We start from the raw sequence: 9,338 nt of genomic DNA on the forward strand, positions 1-9,338 counted from the left end.
GACCAGGGATTCTATCCGGGCTCCGAGTCATATTCGACTCAGACCTAGATCGAGCTCCGAGTTCATAAACCCGAAAAACCGGACCCTATGACCCGGGCTTCGAGATACCCTCAAGAACCAGAATCATGATAACTTGGTCCCCAAGTTAACCGGGCTTCAGGGTCTAACCGGGCTCCGAGGTCTTACCCAGAAACACACGCTCGTGTACCAGATCCTGGGACCACAGGAGATCTTCTGACAGGTACGTGAAGAATGTTCCCTCTGACACACCTAACAACCCGTGCCTCCCGCAGGGATATTCTGCCACGTCAGCATAACTGATTTCTGGGACCACTGGGCTCACAGCCTGCCAGCAAGGCAGGTTTGTCCTTAAACCCTAACTATAAATAGAGGGTTTAAGGACAAACCCTAGGTAATTCCTCTTCTCTATTCTAAGAACTCTCTTTTTCTCTTCTTCTTCTTTCTCTACCTCAAAAACCTTACTTGAGCGTCGGAGTGAACGTCCGGTGACCCCCACCGGAGTTCCTTCTGACCTCTGTTTGCTTGTGGTGTGCCGGTCGGTAAAGCTCGGATCCAGTTTGGTGATTTATCAGTTACGAAACAAATCCAAGCGTTTCACCTTTTAGCGATTTAAGCCAAACGTTTATAAACGTTATAAAAAAAATCCAAACGTTTCCCCTTTTTAGCGATTTAAGCCAAACGTTTACAAACGTTACTAAATTAATCCAAGCGATTCACCATTTTAGCAATTTAAGCCAAAGTTTACAAACGTTCCGAAACAAATCCAGTGTTTCCCATTTTTAGGAATTTAAGCCAAACGTTTACAAACGTTACAAAAAAATCCAAGCGTTTCACCTTTTTTGCAATTTAAGCCAAAAGTTTACAAACGCTACGAAACAAATCCAAATGTTTCACCTTTTTAGCGATTTAAGCCGAACGTTTACAAACATTACAAAACAAAACCAAACATTTCACCTTGTTAGCAATTTAAGCCAAACGTTTACAAACGTTATGAAACAATTCCAAACGTTTCACCTTTTTAGCGATTTATGCCAAACGTTTATAAACATTACGAAACAAATCCAAACATTTCACCTTTTTAGCGATTCAATCCAAACGTTTCACATTTTTGGAAATTTAAGCTAAACGTTACGAAACAAAAACCAAGCGTTTCACCTTTTTAGCAATTTAAGCCAAACGTTTACAAACGTTACATAACAAATCCAAACGTTTCACCTTTTTAGCGATTTAAGTCAAACGTTTACAAAAGTTACAAAACAAATCCAAACGTTTCACCATTTAGCGATTTAAGCGAAACGTTTCCAAACGCTACGAAACGAATCAAAACGTTTCCCCTTTTCAGCGATTTAAGCCAAACGTTTACAAACGTTATGAAACAAAACAAAATGTTTCACCTTTTTAGCAATTTAAGCCAAACGTTTACAAACGTTACGAAACAAATCCAAACTTTTGACATTTTTAGCAATTTAGGCCAAACGTTTACAAACTTTATGAAACAAATCTAAACGTTTCACCATTTTAGCGATTTAAGACAAAAGTTTACAATTTAAGCCAAACATTTACAAACGTTACAAAACAAAACCAAACATTTCACCTTTTTAGCAATATAAGCCAAACGGTTAAAAACGTTATGAAATAAATCCAAACGTTTCCCCTTTTTAGCGATTTAAGCCAAACATTTATTAACGATACAGCTTAAATCGGTAAAAAGGTGAAACGTACGGATTTATTTCGTAACATTCTAAACGTTTAGTTTTGTTTTGTTAAGTTTGTAAACAAATCCAAGCGTTTAACCTTTTTAGCAATTTAAGCCAAACGTTTACAAACGTTACGAAACAAATTCAAGCGTTTCACCTTTTTAGCGATTTAAGTCAAACATTTACAAACGTTACGAAACAAATACAAACGTTTCACCTTTTTAGCGATTTAAGCCAAATGTTTACAAATGTTGCGAAACAAATCCAAACGTTTCACATTTTTCGCGATTTAAGCGAAACATTTAAAAAGGTTAGGAAACAAATCCAAATGTTTCACTTTTTTTATCAATTTAAGCCAAATATTAACAAACGTTACGAAACAAATCCAAGCGTTTCACCTTTTTTAGCAATTTAATCTAAACGTTTACAAACGTTACGAAATAAATCCAAGTGTTTCACCCTTTTAGCAATTTAAGCCAAACGTTTACAAAACTTACGAAACAAATCCAAATGTTTCACCTTATTAGAGATATAAGCCAAACGTTAACAAACGTTACAAACAATTCCAAATGTTTCACCTTTTTAGCAATTTAAGCCAAACGTTTACAAACGTTACGAAACAAATCCAAGCGTTTAACCTTTTTAGCAATTTAAGGCAACCGTTTACAAACGTTACGAAACAAATTCAAGCATTTCACCTTTTTAGCGATTTAAGTCAAACATTTACAAACGTTACGAAACAAATACAAACGTTTCACCTTTTTAGCGATTTAAGCCAAATGTTTACAAACGTTGCGAAACAAATCCAAACATTTCACATTTTTCGCGATTTAAGCGAAACATTTAAAAAGGTTAGGAAACAAATCCAAATGTTTCCCCTTTTTATCAATTTAAGCCAAATATTAACAAACGTTACGAAACAAATCCAAGCGTTTCACCTTTTTAGCAATTTAAGCGAAACGTTTACAAACGTTACAAACAATTCCAAATGTTTCACCTTTTTAGCTATATAAGCCAAACGTTACAAACATTACAAAACAAATCCAAGCGTTTCACCTTTTTAGCAATTTAAGCCAAACGTTTACAAACGTTACGAAACAAATCCAAGCGTTTCACCTTTTAAGCAATTTAAGCCAAACGTTTACAAACGTTAAGAAACAATTCCAAATGTTTCACCTTTTTAGCGATTTAAGCCAAACATTTACAAATGTTACGAAACAAATCCAAACGTTTCACCTTTTTAGCGATATAAGCCAAACGTTTACAATGGTTACGAAACAAATCCAAATGTTTCACGTTTTTAGAAATTTATGCCAAACGTTTGCAAACGTTACGAAACAAATCCAAGCGTTTCACCTTTTTAGCAATTTAAGCCAAACGTTTCCAAACGTTACGAAACAAATCTAAGCGTTTCACCTTTTTAGCAATTTAAGCCAAACGTTTACAAACCTTACGAAACAAATCCAAATGTTTCACCTTTTTAGCTATTTAAGCCAAACGTTTACAAACGTTACGAAACAAATCCAAGCGTTTCATCTTTTTAGCAATTTTAGCCAAACGTTTACAAACGTTACGAAACAAATCTAAGCGTTTCACCTTTTTAGCAATTTAAGCCAAACGTTTACAAACCTTACGAAACAAATCCAAATGTTTCACCTTTCTAGCTATTTAAGCCAAACGTTTACAAACGTTACGAAACAAATCCAAGCGTTTCACCTTTTTAGCAATTTAAGCCAAACATTTACAAACGTTACAAAACAAATCCAAATGTTTCACCTTTTTAAAAATTTAAGCCAAACGTTTTCAAATGTTACGAAACAAATCCAAGCGTTTCACCTTTTTAGCAATTTAAGCCAAACGTTTACAAACGTTACGAAACAAATCCAAGTGTTTCACCTGTTTAGCAATTTAAGCCAAACGTTTACAAACCTTACGAAACAAATCCAAGCGTTTGACCTTTTTAACTATTTAAGCCAAACGTTTACAAACGTTACGAAACAAATCCAAGCGTTTCACCTTTTTAGGAATTTAAGCCAAACATTTACAAACGTTACGAAACAAATCCAAGCATTTCACCTTTTTAGCAATTTAAGCCAAACGTTTACAAACGTTACGAAACAAATCCAAGCATTTAACCTTTTTAGCAATTTAAGCAAAACGTTTACAAACGTTACGAAACAAATTCAAGCATTTCACCTTTTTAGCGATTTAAGTCAAACATTTACAAACGTTACGAAACAAATCCAAATGTTTCACCTTTTTATCAATTTAAGCCAAATATTAACAAACGTTACGAAACAAATCCAAGCGTTTCACCTTTTTAGCAATTTAAGCGAAACGTTTACAAACGTTACGAAATAAATTCAAGTGTTTCACCCTTTTAGCAATTTAAGCTAAACGTTTACAAAACTTACCAAAACAAATCCAAATGTTTCACCTTTTTAGCAATTTAAGCCAAACGTTTACAAACGTTACGAAACAAATCCAAGCGTTTCACCTTTATAGCAATTTAAGCCAAACTTTTACAAACGTTACGAAACAAATCCAAGTGTTTCACCTTTTTAGCAATTTAAGCCAAACTTTTACAAACGTTACGAAACAAATCCAAACGTTTCACCTTTTTAACAATTTAAGCCAAACATTTACAAACGTTACAAAATAAATCCAAGTGTTTCACCTTTTTAGCAATTTAAGCCAAACATTTACGAACGTTACGAATCAAATCCAAGCGTTTCACCTTTTTAGAAATTTAAGCCAAACGTTTACAAACGTTACGAAACAAATCCAAGCGTTTCACCTTTTTAGCAATTTAAGCCAAACGTTTACAAATGTTACAAAACAAATCCAAGTGTTTCACCTTTTTAGCAATTTAAGCCAAATGTTTACAAACCTTACGAAACAAATCCAAGCGTTTGACCTTTTTAGCTATTTAAGCTAAACGTTTACAAACGTTACGAAACAAATCCAAGCGTTTCACCTTTTTAGCAATTTAAGCCAAACATTTACAAACGTTACAAAACAAATCCAAGCATTTCACCTTTTTAGCAATTTAAGTCAAACGTTTACAAACGTTACGAAACAAATCCAAGCGTTTAACCTTTTTAGCAATTTAGCCAAACCTTTACAAACGTTACGAAACAAATCCAAACGTTTCACCTTTTTAGCAATTTAAGCCAAACATTTACAAACGTTACGGAATTAATCCAAGCGTTTCACATTTTTAGCAATTTAAGCCAAACATTTACAAACGTTACGAAACAAATCCAAGCGTTTCACATTTTTAGCAATTTAGGCCAAACGTTTACAAACGTTACGAAATAAATCCAAGCGTTTCACCTTTTTAGCAATTTACGCCAAACGTTTATAAACGTTACGAAACAAATTCTAACATTTCACCTTTTTAGCGATTTAAGCCAAACGTTTACAAACGTTGCGAAACAAATCCAAACGTTTCACTTTTTTAGCGTTTTAAGCCAAACATTCCAAAAGGTTTGGAAAAAAATCCAAATGTTTCACCTTGTTAGCAATTTAAGCCAAACATTTACAAATGTTACGAAACAAATCAAAGTGTTTCACCTTTTTAGCAAATTAAGCCAAATGTTTACAAACATTACGAAACAAATCCAAGCGTTTCACCTTTTTAGAAATATAAGCCAACCGTTTACAAACCTTACGAAACAAATCCAAATGTTTCACCTTTTTAGCGATTTAAGCCAAACGTTTACAAACGTTACGAAACAAATTCAAATGTTTCCCCTTTTTACAGATATAAGCCAAACATTTACAAACGTTACAAAACAAATTCAAACATTGAACCTTTTTAGCGATTTAGGCCAAACGTTTACAAACGTTACGAAACAAATAAAACCGTGCAACCTTTTTAGCTATTTATGCTAAACGTATACAAACATCACGAAACAAATACAAATGTTTCTCCTTTTTAGAAATTTAAGCCAAACATTACACACGTTACAAATCAAATCCAAACGTTTCACCATTTTATCAATTTAAGACAAACCTTTACGAATGTTACGAAAAAACCAAGCGTTTCGCCTTTTTAGCATTTTAAGCCAAAAGTTTACAAACATTACGAAACAAATCCAAGCGTTCACCTTTTTAGTAATGTAAGCCAAACGTTTGAAAACATTCCGAAACAAATTCAAGCGTTTCACCTTTTGTATAATTTGAGCCAAACGTTTACAAACGTTATGAAATAAATCCAAGAGTTTGAACTTTTTAGCAATTTAAGCCAAACATTTTCAAACGTTAAGAAACAAATCCAAAAGTATCACCTTTTTAGCGATTTAAGCCGAACGTTTACAAACGTTACGAAACAAAACCAAACAATTCACCCTTTTAGCAATTTAAGCCAAACTTTTACAAACGTTACGAAACAAATCCAAATATTTCTCCATTTTAGCGATTTAAACCAAACGTTTAAAACGTAATGAAAGAAATCTAAACATTTCACCTAGCGATTTATGCCAAACGTTTACAAAAGCTATGAAACAAATCCAAACATTCCCCCTTTTTAGCGGTTGAAGCCAAACGTTTACAAACGTTACGAAAAAATCCAAACGTTTCACCTTTTTAGCGATTTAAGCCAAACGTTTAAAAAGGTTAGGAAACAAATCCAAACGTTTCCCCTTTTTAGTGATTTAAGCCAAACGTTTAGAAAGGCTACGAAACAAATCCAAATGTTTCACGTTTTTTGCAATTTATGCCAAATGTTTACAAACGTTACGAAACAAATCCAAGGGTTTCACCTTTTTAGCGATTTAACCCAAACGTTTACAAACGTTACGAAACAAATCCAAACGTTTCACCTTTTTAGCGATTTAAGCCAAACATTTAAAAAGGTTTGGAAACAAATCCAAATGTTTCACCTTTTAGCACTTTAAGCCAAACATTTACAAACGCTACGAAACAAATCCAAGCGTTTCACCTTTTTAGCAATTTAAGCCAAACGTTTACAAACGTTACGAAACAAATCCAAGCGTTTCACCTTTTTAGCAATTTAAGCCAAACGTTTACAAACGTTAAGAAACAAATTCAAATGTTTCACCTTTTTAGCGATTTAAGCCAAACATTTACAAACGTTACGAAACAAATCCAAACGTTTCACCTTTTTAGCAATTTAAGCCAAACATTTAAAAAGGTTTGGAAACAAATCCAAATGTTTCACCTTTTAGCAATTTAAGCCAAAAATTTACAAACGTTACGAAACAAATCAAAGTGTTTCACCTTTTTAGCAATTTAAGCCAAATGTTTACAAACGTTACGAAACAAATCCAACCGTTTCACCTTTTTAGCAATTAAAGCCAACTGTTTACAAACCTTACGAAACAAATCCAAATGTTTCACCTTTTTAGCGATTTAAGCCAAACGTTTACAAACGTTACGAAACAATTTCAAATGTTTGCCCTTTTTAGCGATATAAGCCAAACATTTACAAACGTTACAAAACAAATCCAAACGTTGAACCTTTTTAGCGAGTTAAGCCAAACGTTTACAAACGTTACGAAACAAATCAAACCGTGCAACCTTTTTAGCTATTTATGATAAACGTTTACAAACATCACGAAACAAATACAAACGTTTCTCCTTTTTAGAAATTTAAGCCAAACGTTTACAAACGTTACAGAAATCCTCACGTTTCACCTTTTTATCAATTTAAGCCAAACCTTTACGAATGTTACGGAAAAAACCAAGCGTTTCGCCTTTTTAGCATTTTAAGCCAAACGTTTACAAACGTTACGAAACAAATCCAAGCGTTCACCTTTTTAGTAATGTAAGCCAAACGTTTGAAAACATTCCGAAACAAATCCAAGCGTTTCACCTTTTTAATAATTTGAGCCAAACGTTTACAAACGTTATGAAATAAATCCAGGAGTATGACCTTTTTAGCAATTTAAGCGAAACGTTTTCAAACGTTACGAAACAAATCCAAAAGTTTCACCTTTTTAGCGATTTAAGCCGAACGTTTACTAACGTTACGAAACAAAACCAAACAATTCACCCTTTTAGCAATTTAAGCCAAACTTTTACAAACGTTACGAAACAAATCCAAATATTTCTCCATTTTAGCGATTTAAGCCAAACGTTTAAAACGTAATGAAAGAAATCTAAACATTACACCTAGTGATTTATGCCAAACGTTTACAAACGTTACGGAAAAAATCCAAACGTTTCACCTTTTCAGCGGTTTAAGCCAAACGTTTAATAAGGTTAGGAAACAAATCCGAACGTTTCCCCTTTTTAGCGATTTAAGCCAAACGTTTAGAAAGGCTACGAAACAAATCCAAATGTTTCACGTTTTTTGCAATTTAAGCCAAACGTTTACAAACGTTACGAAACAAATCCAAGCGTTTCACCTTTTTAGCAATTTAAGCCAAACGTTTACAAACGTTACGAAATAAAGCCAAGCGTTTCACCTTTTTAGCAATTTAAGCCAAACGTTTAGAAACGATACGAAACAAATCCAAACGTTTCACCTTTTTAGCTATTTAAGCCAAACGTTTACAAAAGTTACGAAACAAATCCAAACGTTTCACCTTTTTAGCGATTTAAGCCAAACATTTAAAAAGGTTTGGAAACAAATCCAAATGTTTCACCTTTTAGCAATTTAAGCCAAACATTTACAAACGTTACGAAACAAATCAAAGTGTTTCACCTTTTTAGCAATTTAAGCCAAATGTTTACAAACGTTACGAAACAAATCCAACCGTTTCACCCTTTTAGCAATTAAAGCCAACCGTTTACAAACCTTACGAAACAAATCCAAATGTTTCACCTTTTTAGCGATTTAAGCCAAACGTTTACAAACGTTTTGAAACAATTTAAAATGTTTCCCCTTTTTAGCGATATAAGCCAAACATTTACAAACGTTACAAAACAAATCCAAACGTTGAACCTTTTGAGCGATTTAAGCAAAACGTTTACAAACGTTACGAAACAAATTAAACCGTGCAACCTTTTTAGCTATTTATGATAAACGTTTACAAACATCACGAAACAAATCCAAACGTTTACTTAACGTTTGCAAACATTTCACCTTTTTAGCGATTTAAGCCAAACGTTTACAAAGGTTATGAAAAAAATTCAAACGTTTCACCTTTTTAGCAGATTAAGCCAAACGTATACAAAGGTTAAGAGACAAATCCAAATGTTTCACCTTTTTAGCAATTTAAGCCAAACGTTTACAAACGTTACAAAACAAATCCAAGCGTTTCCCCTTTTTAGCGATTTAAGCCAAACATTTACAAACGTTGCGAAAGAATTCTAAACGTTTCCCCTTTTTAGCGATCTAAGCCAAACGTTTACAAACATTACGAAAGAAATCCAAATTTTTCACCTTTTTAGCGATTTAAGCCAAACGTTTACAAACGTTAAGAAACAAATCCAAACATTTCATATTTTTAGCAGTTTAGGCCAAACGTTTACAAACGTACGAAACAAATCCAAACATTTCACCTTTTTAACGATTAACGCCAAACGTTTACAGAGGTTACGAAAACAAATTCAAATTTTTTACTATTAGGAATTTAAGCAAAACGTTCACAAACGTTACGAAAAAAATCCAAGCATTTTATCTTTTTAGCAATTTAAGCCAAACATTTA

This window comes from Mercurialis annua, linkage group LG1-X (genome assembly GCF_937616625.2).
Source record: "Mercurialis annua linkage group LG1-X, ddMerAnnu1.2, whole genome shotgun sequence".
NCBI lineage: Eukaryota > Viridiplantae > Streptophyta > Magnoliopsida > Malpighiales > Euphorbiaceae > Mercurialis > Mercurialis annua.